The following is a 21,731-nucleotide window of genomic DNA, read 5'->3' on the forward strand; positions in this document are numbered from 1 at the left end:
AAACCTCTCTTCTCCATAGCTGCAAAAGGAATTTGTGACAGGGCTCCACGTCTTCAAAGGTTCTTTCTAAAGCTTCTCAACTACGACTTTATTTTGCAGTATGTCCCAGGAAAGCACCTCAACTTGGCAGACATGCTGTCGCGATCGTCTCCAGTTACTCGGGACGACACGACTGGCGTCACGGACGATGTGGAAATACATGCAGCTGCTGTCCTGGGCTACCTAGTCACGTATGTGACACGTCAAAAGCTGGTAAATGCAACAGCAGAGGACGACTACCTCCGGGCATTTATCTCCTGCCTGTCAACTGGCAAGAACATCGACGCGGAACTAAAGCCGTTTTTGTCTGAGCTCTCCGTCGTGAATGGTGTATTGTTAAAAGGCACGAAAGTGGTAATACCAAAAAGCATGCTGCGTGACATGTTAACAAGAATTTATGCTGGGCATCTGGGACTGCAGAAATGCAAAGAAAGGGCTTGTCGTCTTGTTTTTTGGCCCGGTCTCAGCCACGATATCACTGTTTTCATCCAGAGCTGCCCCACTTGTCGCGAATATGCTTACAAGCAACCACAGGAACCACTGCCCAGTCCCTGAATGTGCTTGGTATGGAGTTGGTGTAGATATTTTTTTCTTTTGGCGGAAGATCGTACATCGTGGCGTTCGATGCGCTTTCTAACTTCCCCGAAGTTGAGAAACTTGCGGATTCCACTGTGAGGGCGATAATCGCGGCACTGAGTGCCATGTTTGCAAGGTACAGTGTACTCATTGAAGTGTGCAACGACAATGGGCCACAGTTTGGAAGTCACGAGTTTGCAGTCTTTGCTAGAAAATACGACTTCAATCACGTTACATCCAGTACTCGCTAGCCGCAATCCAAAGGCCTAGCAGAGAAGAGTATCCAGGTGTTGAAGCATATTATGAAGAAAAGTTAGCATTCGCGGGAGGTCTTCTGGTTAGGCCTGCTGGCAATCCAGCACGGCACTGCCCTTTGTGTTATAGTACAGTTCTGTACCCTTCCAATTTCATTCTTTTCTTTCAGTAAATCTTCATCGTCTTCTTTTCCATTCGTTGCTTCCAACCCACTGTCACTCTTTCTATCACTTTCTTTTTGATCACTCGTGGTTGTCTATGTACACTTTGAAATACACTGTACATGGTGGTAAACTTTCTTGTCCTCATCATCCATCGTGTACACGCTTTGAAGGCGCTGCGCCATCTACCGGCATCTTTAGGAAGTCCTCCCGAGTCCCATGTCTTACTAATTTGGACGAGATTGTCCCATTGCGTATGACATAGGAGGAAGAAACCTGCTATGACTAACTACCTTAAAGTCAAAAAGGAAACCAGGAAAGAAACAATTTATGAAAACTCAAACTTTTCGAATCGAGATCAGGATGCCTTAGAACGTGCAGTTATAAAGCGTAGTACACCAAGGACGTAGCCGCATGTGCTTGCTGTGGTAAAGCTAGAGAAACGGTGGAACATGTTTTATTGGAATGTGATGAAGTCTACCCAGCTGCAAGTCTAGGCTCCTCTGACCTCCTTTAAGTCCTTGGGTTCAGAGATAGCACGGGCAAAGTAAACATGTCAGCTGTAGAAATTAGTAAGAGGCGGTTGGAGGTTTGGTGGCAGAAAAGTAGGGAGACCACAAACAACGCAGATGTACAGAAACATATTCCAAGTAATGGTTCAAAAAGGTTGATGCCTGGAATTTTTTGTATTTGTGTGTTTCTCAAAAATAAAGGTAGGGCATTAGGCAAAAAATAACAAAAGCTTGGTGGCCCAACCCACCATCCCGTTTCAAAGGGGACGCTCATAGCATCCATCCATCCATCCGTCTTCGCGTTCCATTACTTGTCCTCGAAGCTGTCACGACCGGGTTCTCGCCTTTCGCCTTGGCAGTCTACGTAGACTGTCTGCGATGCTGGCCACAACTGGAACACACCCTAGCATTCAAGGTTGTCACGTGATGCTCCTGTAGTTTAATTCATCATCATCAACCGCCTATATTTATGTCCACTGCAGAACGAACGCCTCTCCCTGTGATCTCCATTTACCCCTGTCTAGCGCTAGCTGATTCCACCTTGTACTTGAAAATTTCATAACTTCACCAGCAAACCTAGTTTTCTGCCACCCTCGACTGCGCTTCCATTCTATTGGTATCGACTCTAATGGTCCAGAGGTTATCCTTCCTGCGCATTACAAGCATGCCCAGATCCATTTTTTTTCTCTTAATGTCAATTGGAATATTTGCTATCACCATTTGCTCTCTAATCCACACCACTCTCTTACTGTATCCTAATGTTAGGCCTAACATGTTTCGTTCCATCGTTGTTTCTATGGTCCTTAACTTCTTCCCCAGCTTCTTTGCTAACTTCCAAGTTTTTGATACATATGTTAGCACCGGTGGAATGCAATGATCTTTTAAACGACAGTAGTAAGCTCCCAGTAAGGACTTGGCGATGAGTGCCGTATTTACTCCAACCCAGGTTTTTTCTTCTGTAAATTTTCTTCTCATGATCAGGGTCCCCTGTAAGTAATTGACCTAAATAAACGTACTCCTTTACATACTCTAAAGGCTGGCTGGTGATCCTGAATTCTTGTTCCCTCTCCAGGCTATTGAGCATTATTTTTATCTTCTGAATTTTACTCTTAACCCCACTCTTACACTTACACTCTACCCGCCGTGGTTTGTTAGTGGCCAGGGTGTCGACCTGCTGAGCAGGAGGTCGCGGGATTCAATTCGGCCCACGGCGGCCGCACTTCGATGAGGGCTAAATGCGAAAACACCCGCGTACTTAGATTTATGTGGACGTTCAAGATCCCCAGGTGGTCCAAATTATTCCGGAGTTCCCCACTACGGCGTGCCTTATAATCAGATCATGGTTTGGGTTGTTATGATCGGCAAGGACTTCAACAGGTAAAGTTAAATGAATCTTTATTTCCAGTAAAAGAAAGAGAAACTGGATAGTCATTTTGGGCTAAAAGCTGCGAGAGTAGCTTGACGCGGCCCAAAAGACCTTACTTGGGGACATCAACTTGGCACTCGATCAAAACACTGTAGTAGATATATACATATATATGTGAGGCAAAAACATAATAGTCATGACTGCATTATAAATAACTATGTCATAGTGCACCGAAGTAATGACAGCAAATGCATATATGCAGAACATAAAAACATGCGTTTCTGCAAAAAAAAAAAAAAAACGTTTGGACACTACGAAAAACTAAAAGATTTCACCTAAAAAACGAAAATCGCATGGAAAGAAAAAGAGACAACGGAGACAAAACATTATAACCGAACAAAATATTGTCTGAGTTGTTTTCTACTGTAACCTGCAATATCTACATATTTGTTCAGAATAAACGGTAAGTTGCAGGCTAGCGATTGGTGTTTGTAGCAGTATGTACGGAAATGTGGAGTAACCCATTTGTTAGAATGCCTTAGATTTAGCTTAGGCTGGCGGTGTTATAAGCATGCTAGACGTTCAATGAAGTTCTTTACTAATGTGTGAGAAAATTGCATCACATATAATAAACGGTATGTATAAAGGTGATCTACTCTGACATTATTAAACAATTTATATGCATCTCTAGTCGTAGACAAAGGTTCCAGGTTTCCGATGTGACGAATCACTTTTTTTCTGTAATATCAAGTCTGTTTATATTGGCTTTAGTTTTACACCAGACCAATGCACAGTAGTTTAGGAGTGAATTTAAAAGGGCGTAATATATCTGTAGTTTGGCGGAGGCTGCCAGCATGCCGTGACAGCAGCATAGTACTCCTGTCACTAAGGATAGTTTTTTACATAGATAGCTTATATGTGTATCCCAAGTTAAAGCAGATGACAAATGAGTTTTAACTGTCTTTAACTGTTTTAACAGTTAACTGATTTTAACTGTTTTAACTGCTGACAAAAGAGTTTTGTAACTGTCAACAATCCTTATTTCTCGATCCTCAAAAATTATGTTATGGTGGGGGAAGCATCGCCACGCTCGTTCCCATGGCGAGAGGTGGTTATCGTCTTCCTGGAAACTCGGCTCCCTCAAGTGTGGGAAACATCGCCGCGCGCTATCGTCTTCCTGGAAACTCCGCTCCCTCAAGTGTGGGAAACATCGCTGCGCGCTATCGTCTTCCTGGAAACTCCGCTCCCTCATGTGTGGGAAACATCGCCGCGCGCTATTGTCGTCCTGGAAACTCGGCTCCCGCAAGTGTGGAAATTATGCCCGCGCGTTTTCCTGTGACGAGATAATCGCCTTCATCCCGGAGAAAACGTCACCCCTCTACCCTTTCAGCAGACGCAAAGGCGTGCACCCAAAAGAGAAGGCACGAAGGGAAAGAGGTCGTCCAATCGACAACCTGACAAAGGCACTGTACTTCAAGTTCCACGGGGAGGCTTCAGCTACCACAAGACCGCGAGCATAGAGGCTCGGATAGAGTCAAAACCATGTACCAATGAAGTGAAGTGAAGTTTATTCTTCTTTTCAGAGAAAAGAGGGGACCGGGACAAAAGGCGGTAAGGCCTGACGAGGCCCCGGTACCCATACAGTTGGCAGTAATAAAAAAAAAGAAAATGTACATAGAAGGTGCCACAAATATGTCAAAAACAATGCTACAATGCGCACAGTGAAACTTAATTTGGAAAAAAGACAATCATGTGCAAGGTAATACTCAAGCATACAAAGTCATACACGTACAAATAAAATGCATACGTGACTGGTGAATTAAGACACGAAATATGCGACTGCAGTACTTGTCCGCAGCAAAGATAGAGAAAAACGTACATATAAGAAAACGGTGGAAAATAGTCTTTTCTATTTTTCATTATCACGATGCCCGCGTTCATCGCCGTCTCCTGATTCTTGTGGTGACGAAACACCGCACCCGGTTGCGATTGTATGAGGGCACGTAAAACGATCTGTAAGTATATTGCTGCATTTGAGTAACTCTCTACTTGCACATCTGAAGCGCAATACCCTGACTGCGCGTTTGAAGACTGAAGTGCAAAGTGGCATATGTGTTGCAGTTGTAATAGACGAGCACCAAAGTTGCACGCAAGTTAGACATGTTTGGACTATGTGCGGTGCTTCCTGTGAAATATCATCGAGGAGCGTTTTTTTTTAGATTATTTTTATCTCCGCATAATATGTCACCGGCGATGTTCAAGTTCGTATAATATACGTAGTTGGAAGTGAACTATGGTGTTGGGCTGCTGAGCACGAGGTCGCGGGATCGAATCCCGGCCACGGCGGCCGCATTTCGATGGGGGCGAAATGCGAAAACACCCGTGTACTTAGATTTAGGTGCACGTTAAAGAACCCCAGGTGGTCCAAATTTCCGGAGTCCCTCACTACGGCGTGCCTCATAATCAGAACTGGTTTTGGCACGTAAAACCCCATAATTTAATTTTATTTTTTTGGAAGTGAATTTTAAATTGCTGACTTTATTTCGCCACACGATTATCCGACACTATATTTTGTTTTAAAAAATCAAGTGCAACATTAATGTAGGGACACGTTCCAATGTTAGAAGTGAAACTTGAACGCGTTCATTTCGCATTAATGAAATTTCTAACGGGAACTTGTTTCAAGATTTCGAAACACCAGGAACGATGATTCACTCCTGTTTTAGAGGAACGTGTACAACACTACTTTTATGGAGCCCCTTCAGGATGTCAGCTGACGTTCCCGAAGAGGCGTTGCGTGTTTCTTGTAGGCGATGCGCGCGGGCGCCAAAGCGGAGAAGACGAACTGCTCCTTGCTCTCAAGCTGTCGGCTGAACTGGCCAGCGCTGCAGTTGCCTTTTGTAAATATACATTGTAAATACTCTCGAGTGCATAATCCTTCGTTCGCGTAACAATATTGTAGCGGATAGTATTGTCATCCATCCACGGTCCCCCGGCTGGAAGTCGCGAGAAGGTTGCGGTAGTTATCTTGGGCTTGCTGGGATCCGAACAATTCTTGTTCAACTACTTTTTACGGCCTCATTTTCCACGTCAAATAAGGATCACTTTGTTTACTTAAGTATTTTTCATGAGAAGCCGTACTTTTCTCCATCTCGGCACTGCATGAAATAAAGTTGAGGCATGATTCTGATTGGTATTGCACCTTCGCTAATTAAACACATGTGCGATGAACGTACCAAATTAGGGGCCACGTTCGCGCAGTTTCTCAAGCCCACACGTGTATAAATGGGATACTTCAGAAGTACACTATATTCCATTAGCCTAATTTGTTTCTACTAGCTATTCGCTTAGTATAGTCTTAATGAATTGAATTGTGGGATTTGACGTTTGATTTTGTGGGAAACCCACGATTTAATTACGAGGCACGCCGTAGTGGCAGAGTCCGGAATAATTTTTACCACAAGGGGATCTTCAAGGTGCTTCTAATGCGCAGGAAACCTGTGTTCTTGCATTTAGCCCCGACCGAAATGCGGCTGCCGCAGCCGGGATTCCATTCCTAGACTTAGTGCTTAGCAGCGCAACAGTATAGCCGATAAGCCACCGCGGCAGTTGAGTTTATTAAAATATTGCCGTGCAGTGTTTGCACGTGAATGGAACTCTTTCTTTTCTAGGTTGCGCGCTGGTGCCACTTATATGTGCGAATTTGGTCCTCATGTGAAAAGTAAGTAAACCTAGCTTGCAAAAATAGCATGCATTGGTGTGCACGTGCCACACAAAAGTTTGCTGGGGTACGTGTGGCTGAAAAAAATTTATTGTGCCGTCAAACGTTGTTGCTATTTATATCTTGCTTGCAGTCTTGTTGTGAGAACACAATGTTTTATTGTATAATTGCATAGCAGTGGTGCTCCCACCACATGTGGCATTAAGTACCTGGATGCAATGCGTGTGATTTTCTTGAGCAGTGGCTCTGGGCGCCCAAGCAGAACAACTTTCAGCATCTGAAAATAAAAAGCGAAGGAAATTCGCCACCACTTGTAAATTTTGGTCTTCAGTAAATTGTTTGTCCCTAACACGTAAGAGATAAATGATGAAGCCTTTATTTTCCTCAATCCTCCACTTTGAGGAGAACAGGATGTTTCGACTGCGTGCCCATCTTGCTTTGTGTACACTCGTTGAAGCGCTGCATCGCCAGATGGCGCCACTGTTTACAATAAAAAGTCAGTTTCGCCCGAAAAGCGAAGCATGAATTGCGATAGCATAGTGCTATACGTAATAAGGATAGTGGTTTTATCGGCTGTATAACCTTGGACACATTCGCTTACCAACTGAATTAACAAGGATGGTCTCAGCGCAAACAAGCAAACATGGATATACCCTACTCGAAGACCGCAGAAAACTCCTCCAAAAACGCTATTGTGAGCAAGCGCAGCCGCAGCAGTGAGTGCATGTTTGTGCGGTCTATCGCTTCAACGGAAACTGAGCGGCGAACGCACAGCGCATTGAAAGGTATGAGCCTTATGCAGATCGCTTTCAAGATACGGTGCGGGCGACCACCGCAGCTGGGCAAAGTTCACGTTCGCAGTTGCGGGCAGAGTAAATGCCGCCCCCTCCATCCCGCGCTGCGTTCCCGCTTTCCTCCTTTCGCGTGCGAGACTGACCCCCGTATTCTTAAACACGCCTTCACTCAACCCTTCTCCTCGACTCAGCCAAGTCGAGGCGACGAGCATTCCTTCACTCAAGGCCCCCTTGCGTTTCATGAACACTACTTCACTTTTCCTCCGCCAAGGAACGCCTTGAAAATGCGCCCTTCACTCGAGTGAAGTGCACCGACCGAGAAAAGCGTCTGATATCGAGGCTATTCTTAAATGCGCTTAGCAAAAGCCCAATTATTTAAGACATATATGTGTTTCCGTTAATTTGGCTTCGTTATCAAATGAAAACACGGCGCAATGCAGAAATTTAGCTTGGCAGCGCTGCCACTGTTACCGATAGACTGATAGATCAAGCGGGAGCTGTGTTTGAGGTCTGGCAACGATCGCACCCCAGCAGCGGAGCATGGCGCATGGCTGAAAAACAAGAAAAAATGCGCCCGCATTTGTCCGCTGCTCATTGTTTGCTTGTGCTTAATTTGCAGTTCCCGTTGCAGTTGTTAATCGTGGTTATTATGGATGATATTGTCCGCTTGTGTACTGTGATCGAGCCGGATAGACTTCAAAGGAGGCAACGCATGGAACGGCCGATGGGCAGCTTGCGCTGCTGAAACCTTGCTGAAAGCAACAGGAGAAAAAAATAAGGGTGAGTGAGCAGTTTATGCATGGAAGCAGATTACGCTGTCGCGGTTCTCGTGAAGTTGCCGCCGCGATATCAATAAAACGTGTTCTATGTATCCAAGCATGACTGGCTCCAGTTGCTCATGCTGCGGTCATTAGCACCCGAAGCATACTTTTCGAGGCAGCATAAGATTGCGCGAGACGTTCCTTTTTTTCTTTTTTTGCATTGGAGCTTGTGGGAGATTCGGCGCGACAATCTATTATCGGTTCAGTTGTTTAAACATAAATGCACAAGGCACCGCTCCGCGACTGTGTCCGATGATCATTCCACTATCGCGTAAGAAATCTTTCAGTAGAGAAGGAGTTGTATACATGTGGCACAATGCATATGGTTGAGTGCGTAGCTCCGGCAGTTTCAAGGAAACAAACGTTTTTCAGTCCTGTACTTTATTTTAGAAGCTGTGGTGGTTAGTCGGCTTGTTCAAACGGTAGCACATATCGTCAGTGAACCAGCACTGGTGCCTGCATTTCCAGTGCTGCTTCACTTCACATAATACGCTACGCAATCTTTTATTCTTCCGAAAATTCACTTGTCAGTTGTTCATTACCAGCATTAGTGTTTTTTCGTCTTACGTTTTTCAATGTGCTATGTCGTAGCACCTCCGTTCCATAAACTGTGCTTTCAAGTTCACGCAACGCTCACATTTTTGTTAGTTGTGCTATGTCTTTTCATTTGAGTTGCTTAGCTGCAATGAACTTAGCGTGCGAACGCCCTATGTACATATCATTTTTGGCATTCTGCTCCAGGATGTGGGCCTTGGAAGACGCTGATGGAAGACCAGCTGATGGAAAACAATCAACGTCTATGTTGCACGGTAAGACATGTGACTGACGTGAAAGCATCGATGATACGGTGTCTGCCTGTTGGAAATGCACCATCTCGCTTCCGTGAAAAAACTTAGGTGCTGTGGAAGTACTTGACTGATCAGCCCGGTAGTTAGTATGTGCTTATTTTTCGTACTTATCATTTATAATATTGATGTTATGTCTGGCCACATTGACAAAATGTGAAATGCACGCCGTGTTATTTAAAACCGCAAACATGAAACAGCTATGCCGTAATGAAATCAAACTGATATTTCATTCTTCTTGAACAGTCATACATTATTGTTTTGCGGAGCATAGTCATGATCATGTGCGAAATCATAAGTTGCCCATAAAGTGTTACGGTTGAGACGTGAGCTTTTTTGTAATGCAGCCCTTTAGTATTTAGTGGAATGTTGAAGCTACTTTTGAATGAGCAAGTGTACACCAAGAAATATACCATAATTTTGATAGTTGATCTCAGCTTCGCGGAACTCATGGTAGTGTTGCACTCTATACTGTATTTTTCAGCAACGCCATTGTGACAGTCTGCATCACCATTTGGCTTGTTGTGGGATCCCACAAGACACGCTCTGTTCCTCGGTCAATTACTGAACTTCTGCAAGCCCCATGGAAGCCAACTGTGATCCGCATCGAATGAAACAAATTCATTGTTCCTGCCTTCATAATTAATCTTAAGCTGAAGTTAGAAACGGAGCTGAAACAGCGTATATTCTGTAAGGATTTACCACTGCATACAGTCGGGTGTGGCCACCTCACGGTATGGTACTGTCTAGAACAATGCTAGGGTACTATCTACAACACGGATGGTGTTTTATTCTAGAATAGCTTTGTCAGTAGTACTACTGCTTGTATTTGTAGGATCAGAGTCCACGCTCTTTTTGCAATCCTATCAGAACACAAAAAGACGGCGACAATTTTAATTTATTGTTTCAGAGATTGGCACATGGATTGACAAGAAATAATGCAGTGATACAGACTGCTTTATTAAGTATGGCTTAAGAAAAGAAACCTGGTTGAAAAATACAGACTTAGGCTGCAAGGTGCCTATGAAGGCAGATGTATGCAAAATACCTTTAGTGGTGATGTTTCAGCTGTTAGAATGTCAGAAAGAAGATAGAGGTTTTAGCCAAAATTTTGCGACAACGACTACAGTGCAGCAGTACACATTAACTGGAGCTCCACTCTTCTCCGCTTGTACGCCAACGCAAGCGCAGCACCCTTGAAAAGGCAGTTGCTCTGCGTGGTTGCGTTGGCAGCCTGGTTCCTGCATAGAGAAGGGGTTGGTTATAAACATACAATGATGTTAACGCACAGAAATACTAGCTTAGGCACAGCATTCGTTTTCATCAATTTACTTTTCGAAGTAAATACACTCATTACAGATTTTCATTGTGTTCAGGAAGCCGAATTTTTTTTTTGCATTGATAAGCTCGGACTGTTTTCATTCATATTTGCAAAGATAGTTTTAAGCTGATTTGGCGTTTGCACAGCCAGACCGACATACACCCATCTAACACTTACATAATGCACTCACTAATAGCTGGAATGTGGGCAACAAATATATGTGACATATATCTGCTACCACTGTTTTCTGTATTAGGAGCTGGGTCAACTGCTACAGCTTTTTTTATTACAATAAATATAATGTGATGTACAAAAACTATCCTCTCTTGTAATGTTATTCAATGTTTTGTATTGAAATAAGATATTACATTCCCTCTGTATACGTGCAGGTATAATTATGAAAACCATTTCATGGTTGCTCACTTCCTCGTTGGGCTTGGATGTTCATAAGCAAAGCTAATTAAACTAAATATTTTGAAGCAAGGCTCACGTAATTATTGCTAACGACTGTAAATAGCAGCTACTGTCACACGTCCCACGCAAAAAACACTATACTTTTTTGGTTTTCCTAGAGCAACTAACTGCATGAAATTATAGAGAAACAGAAAAGTGAACGCACCTGGTCGTTTTTAGAGAAGTTCGCCTTGCTGTGGTACGCTACGCCGTTCTTGGAATAGCGTAGTAAGTGATGCGCCCGAGTAAAAACCGCTCAGGCGGAGCGAATTCCGGCGCTCGCGCAGCCAGACCAGCATCCAGCAATCGAGCACACAGGCAATACACCCACTAACGGCAGGAATCTTCGCCGTTGTTTTCTTTTCATAGGTTCGAAGTGCGCCGCAGTTATGTACCGTGCAGCGTTTCAAATGGTGCTGCTTTGTGTGATCCCCCGCGAGAAACACGGCACTGGCGCTGATAGTAGTTTCGGAGCACTCGCACGAAGAATATACGTATGCAGGTCATCAACTGGCTCATGCACGGAATACGACGACAGGTCACTGCACTAGCTGGCAGTCTTCTTGACAGGACGGCCGGTCTGCCTCAGTGCCACAGTAGAATTACTCCGTTGCCGAAGTGCTCCAGAGGATTGCACCAGTCCGTAAAACGATGCCCTTTAAGATGCGCAGCAACGTTAACGAAAGAAAAGCTGCGGAGGCAACGGGCGTCCATCTGAAAAAGCCGACGACACGAGCGACAGATCACAACGCAGCCATGTTTGCGCACTAACTTCACTCAAGGAGCGATTCAAGGTAGCTGCGGGGCTACCTTGAGATTCTCGAGTAAAACGCTCGAGGTTTCCTTCACTCAAGGCGCGTTTCGAGTGGAGGGCAATTTGTGAAATGAAAAGCCGCCCTCAAGGAGCATTTCGAGTGGAGGGTCGAGTCGAGGTGCGTTTGTGAATACGGGGGAGAGTCGCCAGTTGCCCTTGCGCCGTTGGTGCTGCAGCACAACGTCATAAACCCACTGGCCACTGGCCGTAAAGGGCCGCACTGGCCATAAAGGGCCATAAAGGTCCAATCACTCCACATTAGCAAAACCTGCAGGATCTCCCCTTCCGCTGACACGGCTAAGCCACGCACAGTTACACGCGGAATGGTCCAAGCCCCATGTTCTCGTGTCCCTCGTGTCGCAGCACACAAAACGCCTGCTGACGCAGACGCCCCTGCGTGTGCATAAAGTATGTTGTTGCATGTAGCTGGACGTCGGTAACTCAAGCAGGCTAGGTGACTACTTGTCACCACCCCATTTCGAAGGGGATGCCAATCAACTATCATAATGATCAACAGCAACGTACCTTGCTACGGGTCAAGGGATATGAGATGCGTCAAGAGATTCGCCATGTAGCCTGGATACCTGTGTTTACTCTTCGGTACACGTTCTGAATCCTCCGCGCAAGATACGAAACGCTGCTGAAGAAGCGAAGTGTAGAACTATGCGCGCGGCTGCCGCCAGACATCACGCTTAGCAGACGCAGAAAGCACCACAAGACGCAGCTCGCCGTCGAGGCCATGCAGACAGTTCAGACCATTCTCGTGAAAACGAGGCGTACGCTTAAGCTTCGCCTTTAAGAGTGGAGCGCGATAGCGTTATTGGACGCCGTTGACGCCAACATGGACACCATATTTTCTGCGACATGAGGCCTGATCAAAATTTAGATGGACTCAACCTAGAACCAAAGTACAGCGAAACACCATCAGAACTGGAGGATGCTTAAGCTTCGTCTTTAAGAGTGGAACACGATAGCATTCAAAGATCCCTGGCAGCCTTTCAGGCTTTTTTTTCTCGTATATTCAAATTACAATCCGAGGCTATCACGTCTGTAGGTTTTGGTCACAAATTCACTTTTTGTTCACTGACGCCTCGCGCCAAGCGAAGGTCGAGGTGGTTCGGGATGATGTGGTTCGGCATGATTATTTCCGCCAGATGCCAATGCTTACAGCAACACAGACGCCGACGCCGGATTTTCTGCGACACGGGGCTCTTGAAGGGACCCTAAACCACACAGAGCTCGAAATGTAGTTGTGGTGTTGCAGTTGTGCACGAGTCTACAACAAACACGTAGCCGCGAGAATTTTTCGAAATGGTGCCGTAATAGCGGAGTTACACACGTTCGATGATCGAGACACGGTCCTCGGTCGTTTCGCTCTTCGCTACTCTCGTCGTCGGCTGGTCTCTCCTCCTCGCGGAGTGCTCCTCTAAATGTGACGTGACACACGTCATCGCCAACGCGCTTTTTAACACGAAAGTGTTTTATGCCGGGGTCCACCAAGACTTCACTGACGTATTTCCGTCACGGAAATACGTCAGCTTACAATGTACACGAACATAATACAAAGAAAGAAACCAGAAGAAAAAGTTCCACAAACATGCAAAATTTGGGAATCGAACCCACGACCTCTCGGTCCGCGACGATAGATCGCCGAGCGTTTAACCCATTGCGGCACAAACGCATTTGCAGAGAGCTACACAGACGCGCCTTATATATCTAACACTCCTCCGTGTACCCGCGCTCTTGCTCGGGGCGGTGCCGCCGCCTACGAGCAGAAAAGAGAAGTACTGCATTATGACACTAACGCGCACCGACAGTGAACGCTTCGGTGGTCTCAGCACTACGACGGCTCGATGCCAGCATTCGAAGGGACGCTGGCATCAAGAAGCACTACCAACGCCACCTAGGTGGCGTTCACCGTACTCAGCACAGCGGAGCGTGGCCTCCGCAATTAGCTCTGAAAATGTTTCTGAAGTTGATCGCGGAGGCTGCAATTACGACGCGCTGTACGCGCTGATTTGACTCGGTGACGATTCAGTTACGTGCTTTGTCTTGCGCGTTGTATTAGTGTGTCAGTTACGTGCTTCGTATTTCGCGTTGTGCTAGCGTGTGCAGCGTAGTGCAGCTTCCATATGCACGACCGTTGCTCATGGTCATCGACGTTGGTAGTCGTGATGGAGGAGACGTGCCACCAGGCGTCAGCGTGGGTGCATCAACGCCTAAGGGCGCTTTAGCCACAAAACACCAATAGACATTATATATCAATGTGCAATAAACATTACACTACTTCTGTGAAGACACGTTTCACTTTCGTGTTCTATACCGATACCTATATAAGAGGGATCAACCCCATTTTTTTATAACATTGTCCACTTCCGGTTAATTCATGTCCACGCTAGCGGCTAATATTGACCCTTTTGGCGGAGTAGTTTGTTCTCCAGAAACGAGATGGCACTTTCGGCGGCGCACCGTACGTTGCCTCAGCGAAAGCCGGTAAATACGAAACCATTACCGCTTCTGTCTTGTTTATGTGTGATCATCTGTCGGAAATGCAACTGGGTTTTCGCTCACGCACTGTACTCCATTCATGCTGCAAAATGTGGAGCGGTGGATTGAAGACGTGTGCAGTAGTTGGCTGCTAAAATAGTGACTGGCATATTAAGTAATGAATTGAACCACGGGACCAAATTCATGGACCTTTGCTACATACGGACAGCCTGTGTTGCCGGTCGTCCGCGATGATTTTGCTGGTGGATAAAGAAAGTCGCAGTTTCGCACGAAAGGCGAAGCATCAATTGCGATAGCAAATTTACTAGTAGAGTATACGGAGTAAGGATAGTAGTTTTATGGGCTGCATTAACTTGGGCACATTCGCTTACTAACTGAATTAACAAGCATAGTGTCAGCGCGCTCAAGCAAACATGAATAGATCACACTCGATGACCGCAGACAAGAACTGTCAAAAGGCTCGCGTGAGCAAGCGCGGCGGGAGCAGTGACCGAAGGTTCGCGTGGTCTATCGCTTCAACGGAAACTGAGCGGCGTAAGCACAGATGTGGAGATCGCCTTAAAGATAAGGTGCGCGCGACAGCCCTCAGCCGCGCAAAGTGCAAGTACAAGTTGCTGGCAGAGTAGAAGCCGCACCCCCTCCCTCCCGCGCTGCCTTCCCGCTTTCCTCCTTTCGCCTGGGAGATTGAGTCGCCAGTTCCGCTTGCGCCCGACCGCAAGATACGCATTTAGTGCCGTAGCTAAACGTCGCCTCCCCTCCCTCCCTCCCATTACCCCACGGCCTTTGGCACCACGGAAGACGTCGTGTTTGCTCTCCGCCCTGCGTTCGCTCTCCGTTAAAGCGCGTCGATCGCGCGCTTTCACTCGCACATACAGCATACGGCATGCGGCGACGAGTTTATCACCGTTGTACTTTATACGAAACCTCACGGCGACGGCAGGAATCCTCTTGGAGTGTCCATATAATTGCTAACTCATCCGCCAGCGTTTCATTGCTAACCTCCAAAGAAAAGACTTCAACCCCGGAACGTCGGCAAAATTGAGTCTCGTTAAACGATTTGGGCGTCCCTTTGTCATCAGATTTGTCATGGAACACTCATATAGACGCCATAGTTAGCAAAGCATCTAAGAAACTGGGCGTCGTTCGGCGCAACTTGCGTTTAGCTAACCCCACCACTAAACATCTTGCTTACACTACTTTTTACGTATACGCTCCAAAATCGAATACACATCCCTAATTTGGAACCCACATGAGGCCTACCTCGTACAGCCGAAAGCGCCATCTCGTTTTGGCGAGCAAACTACTGCGCGAAAAGGGTCAATATTAGCCGCTAGCGTGGACACGTATTAACCGGAAGTTTCTGCAGAATAAAGCTGCCCGATTCATCACAAAAAACTACTTGCGAACATCTTGCATAACCGAAATGAAATCTTCAATTGATCTATCTCTTCTAGAAAAACGTATACTGGTCACGCGTCTGTCATTTTTTCCAAGCTTTACCACAATCAGTCATCACGTGATACGCTTCACGTCAGACCAGCTCATCGTGTGGCCTCACGACTTGATCATCAGCTTAAAGTGGAGCCTATCTTCGCCCGAACTAATCGGTTCTTTCACTCACCGCTACTTCTTGCCATCTGTCAGTACAGTCAGCTTCTGACTGACATCGCAGCTATTACTGACCATAGCGAAATTGTAAACAATCTGAAACGCTTTTTTAACCTATAAACTGTGTCGGTTATTAATACTTCCAATGGTTTTATCATCTTCCTGACACATTTCAGATCGATTGCAATACGTCATTGTGGCTGTACCGTTTTTTTCTTGTTTTTTTTCTGTATTTTTTGTAGGTATGCTCCTGTTTTCGGCATCGCATGTATTTCTGGTTACGACGCATTTGTAAATTATGTCTAAAGTGTTTGTAATTGCTGTTATAATTATTATTTCAACATTCATATCACATTAGCCATGTTGCAACTCAATGTTTGCTTCATTGTGTAGTTTGTTTTATGCTTAGTTGAGAATGTTCAGAAGTTGCTCTAGCCTGCTTTATTCATGGTTGTGTACCTCCAATGTGATGCGTTCGAGCTTTTAGGGTACTCGAATAAAAAAAAAGGGACTACCGCCGCTTCCTGCCATAGTAATTTTCGTGCAGGTTATCTAAACACATCTACCCCAACTCGCGCACAAACTTATGCCCACTCTATTTTCAACTTATTGAGAATGAGTAAATTGGCTCACAGTTGAATACATGCGCTAAAGCATAGTTGACAGCGACTACGGCGACCCCACGCTGATGGTCGAAGCTGAATTTTTGTGATGGTTCACAGAAGTAAGCGATAATACGTCTTTGCTACACGCTATTACAACGTACAGAGCAGCTACGTTCGAAGCCTTTTGTGGAGCAAGATCAAATTTTTTGCATCTGAGCACACCCGCGAGCGATTTTGGAGAAAATAATAAGAGTGAACGCACCGATGAACTTCACTGAGTCAGAAACGTGACAAGCCACCGCTTCAAAGTACCTGCCAAATAAAGAACGAAGAGCAAGGCACACTTATCCTGATTGAATTGATAAGCTAAATGTTATGATAACTTTGAATACATATTTCGCCTCGCATTTACAACAAGCACCCTGTACGCGGCTCGCGCCTTTTTGGATGAAGCTTAAAGCGTGTTTGCATGTCCTCTGAAGCTGTGGCCAAAGCTTCGTGTCGTTCACCCAGTCGTCATCTATGATATGCCCCGAAACAGAAGTTTCCTGAGCCGCACCGGAGTCATACACATCCATTGTAAACACGGAGGCATGGGAGGCAGTTGAGGCAAGCAATGGATGTGTCACCGCGTGATCAAACATGGCAGCGCCCACGTGATCGCCGCGAAAAGGGTCAATACCGACGGCGAACTGGCCTCTAGTGCCATAGAACGTCTGCCGCGCGAGAGGTGTCCAAAGTAGACGGCAGTAGGGCCGGCACACCACCCACCGCACGACTGACGGGCCAATCAACGACCGCGAAGCTGCGCCCCTCATCCTCCGGCGACGAAAGCATCGGCTGCAGCTTCTGTTCCAAGCAAAATAATTTCCACTAAATAAACCACGCATAAAGTGTACATTTTGTAGTGAGAAATACGGGCACCAGCAGAAGACGAAGAATAAGACGTTTGTTGTTGGTGCTCCTGCTCGCTCCGTTTGGCCGTTGCCTGTTTCGGCGCATTCATAAAAACGCCTAGCGTATCATCAAAACGCGTACTATCAATTGGTGGAGCGTGCTGGTTCCCATTTCATCCTGGAACTCCGTACCCGGACTCTACCCGCAGCCTCGGCAATGCCTGACGACGTGCCCCAACAAGGTGCTCCCGTAACACCGGTGGTCGCCTGCTCCGGCGTAGCCCGACAGCGAGACCCTGTAATTTTCAACGGAACCGACGAGCACGACGTCGAGGACTGGCTCACTTCGTATGAGCGGGTAAGCGCCCACAATAAGTGGAATGACGGTGACAAGCTCAGCAACGTCAACTTTTACCTGGCGGGCGTTGCACAGCTATGGTTCCTCAACCACGAAGCTGATATTGCCGATTGGGCATCCTTTAAAATGAGCTTCGCGGAAGTCTTCGGCCGTCCCGCTGTTCGCAAGCTACGCGCGGAACAACGCTTACGCGGTCGCGCCCAGCAATCCGGCGAGAACTTCACGTCCTACATTGAGCGTATTGTGGACCTCTGCCGTCGCATCAACCCTGCTATGTCCGAAGCTGATAGTCAGACACATCATGAAGGGGACTGAGGACGACGCTTTCCAAATGCTGATTGCCAAGAATCCCCAAACTGTCGCAGACGTGGTTCAGTACTGTCAGAGCTATGACGAGTTGCGGAAACAGCGCATTTCTGCACGACTCACGAGCTCTGACCCGGGCAGCATGTCGTCATTCACTGTAGGCGCCGTTTCTACTGACACCACAATGTTATGGCAGCAGATCCAGCAGTTCGTCCGAGAGGAAGTGGCAAGGCAATTGTCCCTTGTTCCCTGCGTCCCGGCCTCAGCGCAGGGGCTTGCTCCGACGCTCCGACAGGCCACAGAGGAGCAAATTTCTGAGGCGCTACCAACCACCTTCCAGCATCCGCCTGTTTCCGCTCCCCTGACCTACGCTGAAGTCGCACGCCGACAGTCACCAGGAATACCGCTCAGCCCGCATCCTGGTCGACCAGCAAATGCTTTCTTCGCTGCGCGTGCGCCTGTCCACCCGAACCCGCCACCTTTTCGCCGTCCTGCGCCGCCGTGCACTAATCCTTGGCGCACCCCGGACAACAGGCCTATTTGCTACTTCTGTTGTCTGCCTGGCCACGTCGCACGTTTCTGCCGTCGTCGTGACTTCCGTCCTAGTGCGGGCGAAGACAATCGGGACTACTTTGGTTCTGTGCCACCGCGCTCGATGTCCTCCCATTCAACGATGGACACCTGCTCTCCGAATCACCGTGGTTACGACACACGTCGGTCGCCCTCACCACGTCGCCGTTCACTTTCCCCAATGGTTCGTCGCCCCCCACCAGTCCAAGCGGAAAACTAGCCCTCGCAGTTCCGGAAGCAAGAGCTGCGCTCGTGTCGACAACTTCAAGGCCTCGATTTCTACCTGCGAACGAAATAACCGTGAATATCGAAGGTGTTCCAGTGCAAGCACTCGTTGATACTGATGCTGCTGTGTTTGTGCTTAGTGGAGAACTGTGCCGCAAGTTAAAAAAGGTAACGATACCGCTTTCCGACGTCTCTCTGCGTACCGCGACCGCGCACCACATTCAACCTTCAGTGGCAAGCACAGCTCGTCTTGTCATACAGGACATTTTGTACGCAGTCGAATTTGTCGTTTTTTCTCCATGTTCTCACGACGTTATTTTGGGTTGGGACTTTCTCGCTACTAACCATGCCGTTGTTGACTGTGCGCGTGCCGAACTTGAGTTCTCGCCGATCTGTGCCGCCGCTTCTGACAAGCCACCTTCTCGAGTGGTCGTCGCTGCGGACACTGACATCCCTCCTTTGTCTTCTGTTTTTGTGCCACTTTCTTGCGACTCTGCTTCCGATTCCACCGCCCTGTTTGCGCCCTCGAAGCCTTCACCTCTCGCAAGAACTTCCTCCTCCCTTTTGCTGTTCTCACGGTCGAAAACTCTTGCATCGGTTGTCTCGGTTGTCATCGGTTGAATCGGTTGTCTTCCACAGCCACGTTATACCGTGGTGAATGTATAGGCCGGCTTGAGGATATTGATTCCGCCTACTCTACTCAACTGCCTGACGACACGATAGGCCTTCTCGTCGACAGCATTACTCCCGCTACCTCCGCCGATTCGTCCTCCTTAGAGGCATTCCTCCCGTCAATTGATTCCACACTCCCACCTGCACAGCGCACCCTGCTCGCCAGCTTTCGGACGTCGTTCGATCATAAGCAGTCTTCCTTGCGCCGAACATCCGCCATCGTTCACCGAATTGACACTGGCACCCATGCACCCCTGCGCCAGCGACCATACCGAGTTTCTCATGCTGAGCACCGTGTCATTGATGAACAAGTCAACGACATGTTCATCGTGGCCTAATACAGCCCTCACACAGCCCTTGGGCTTCCCCAGTTGTGCTGGTAAAAAAAAGGACGGTAGCATTAGATTTTGCGTTGATTATAGGCGCCTTAACAAGATCACACGAAAAGATGTTTATCCGCTGCCCAGAATCGACGATGCCCTCGACTGCTTGCAAGGAGCAGAGTTCTTCTCCTCCTTGGACCTTCGATCTGGGTACTGGCAAGTCCCTATGAATGAACCTGACCGTCCCAAGACTGCGTTTGTAACCCCAGACGGTTTATATGAGTTTAACGTGATGCCATTCGGCCTTTGTAATGCGCCTGCCACCTTCGAACGTCTCATGGACAACATTCTTAGAAGCCTCAAATGGCACACGTGTCTGTGCTACCTGGACGACGTCGTAGTCTTATCGAAGGACTTTGCCGCCCATTTGAGTCACCTGGCAAGCTTGCTCACTTGCCTTTCAGACGCTGGATTGCAGCTTAATTTGAAGAAGTGCCACTTTGCCGCCCGCCGACTTACCATCTTAGGCCATGTTGTCAGCAAGGACGGTGTCCTTCCCGACCCTGCAAAGTTTCGCGCCGTCGCAGAGTTCCCCAGGCCGTCTACGTTGTAAGAACTCCGTAGCTTTATCGGCCTGTGCTCGTACTTTCGCCGATTCGTGCGTAATTTCAGGTCCATAATCGCCCCCTTAACGCAGCTGCTTGCCGACAGCCAAGGCATCTCGGCATGGTCTACAGCTTCCGAAGACGCGTTCGCCAAATTACGCCGTCTTTTGATATCCCCACCTATCCTACGCCACTTTGACCCAGACGCTCCTACAGAAATCCACACGGACGCTAGTGGAGTAGGCCGCGGCGCTATTCTTGCTCAGCGTAAGTCTGGCTTCGAAGAGTACGTCGTCTCTTACGCCAGCCGCACTCTCACCAAAGCGGAAAAGAACTATTCAGTCACCGAAAAAGAATGCCTTGCAATCGTTTGGGCAATCACCAAATTTCGACCTTACGTATATGGCCGTCCATTTGACGTCATGACTGATCACCAAGCCCTGTGCTGGTTGTCGTCGTTAAAGGACCCCTCTGGTCTTCTACCTCGTTGGGCGCTTCGTCTACAGGACTATGACATCCGTGTTGTCTACCGGTCTGGCCGTAAGCATTCGGATGCCGACGCTCTTTCGCGCTCGCCACTGCCCGATGAGGACGGCGCTGCGTCTGTCTCCAGCTACGATTCTTCGTCTCTTACATACACCGACATGCCAGCTGAGCAACGCCGCGATCCTTGGATAGCCTCTCTTCTGGAGTATTTATCTCAGCCGTCACTACACACCACCGACCGCTCGCTTCGGCGCGCTGCTCGTCACTTTGCCATCCGTGATGGGCTTCTGTACCACCGCAACTACCTCTCTGACGACCGTAAATGGTTGCTAGTGATTCCTCGCCATTTACGTTCCGACATATGTGTGTCTTTTCATGCGGATCCGCAATGCGCCCATGCCGGTGTACTAAAAACGTATGCACGCCTCCGGCTACGATACTACTGGCGCGGAATGTACCGCTTCGTTCGCCAGTACGTCCACTCGTGCTCCAAGTGCCAACGCCGCAAGAGCCCACCTAACAAGATTACAGGGCCGCTCCAACCATTGCCTTGTCCCTACCGGCCTTTCGACCGTATCGGCATTGATTTGTACGGCCCTCTACCGTACACCCCAGATGGAAACCGCTGGGTTATCGTCGCCGTGGACCATCTCACGTGCTACGCCGAAACTTGAGCGCTTCCGGCGGCCTCCGCACGTGAAGTCGGCTTGTTCATCCTTCGCAACCTTGTTCTTCGACATGGTGCGCCTCGCGAGCTACTGCGTGACCGTGGTCGTTCATTCCTCTCCGAAGCTGTAGAAGCCCTCCTCCGAGAATGCAACATTGTCCATAGAACAACAAGCGCATATCATCCGCAAGCGAATGGTATGACTGAAAGCTTTAATTGTACTC

The sequence above is a fragment of the Dermacentor silvarum genome, chromosome 5, assembly GCF_013339745.2.
Source record: "Dermacentor silvarum isolate Dsil-2018 chromosome 5, BIME_Dsil_1.4, whole genome shotgun sequence".
NCBI lineage: Eukaryota > Metazoa > Arthropoda > Arachnida > Ixodida > Ixodidae > Dermacentor > Dermacentor silvarum.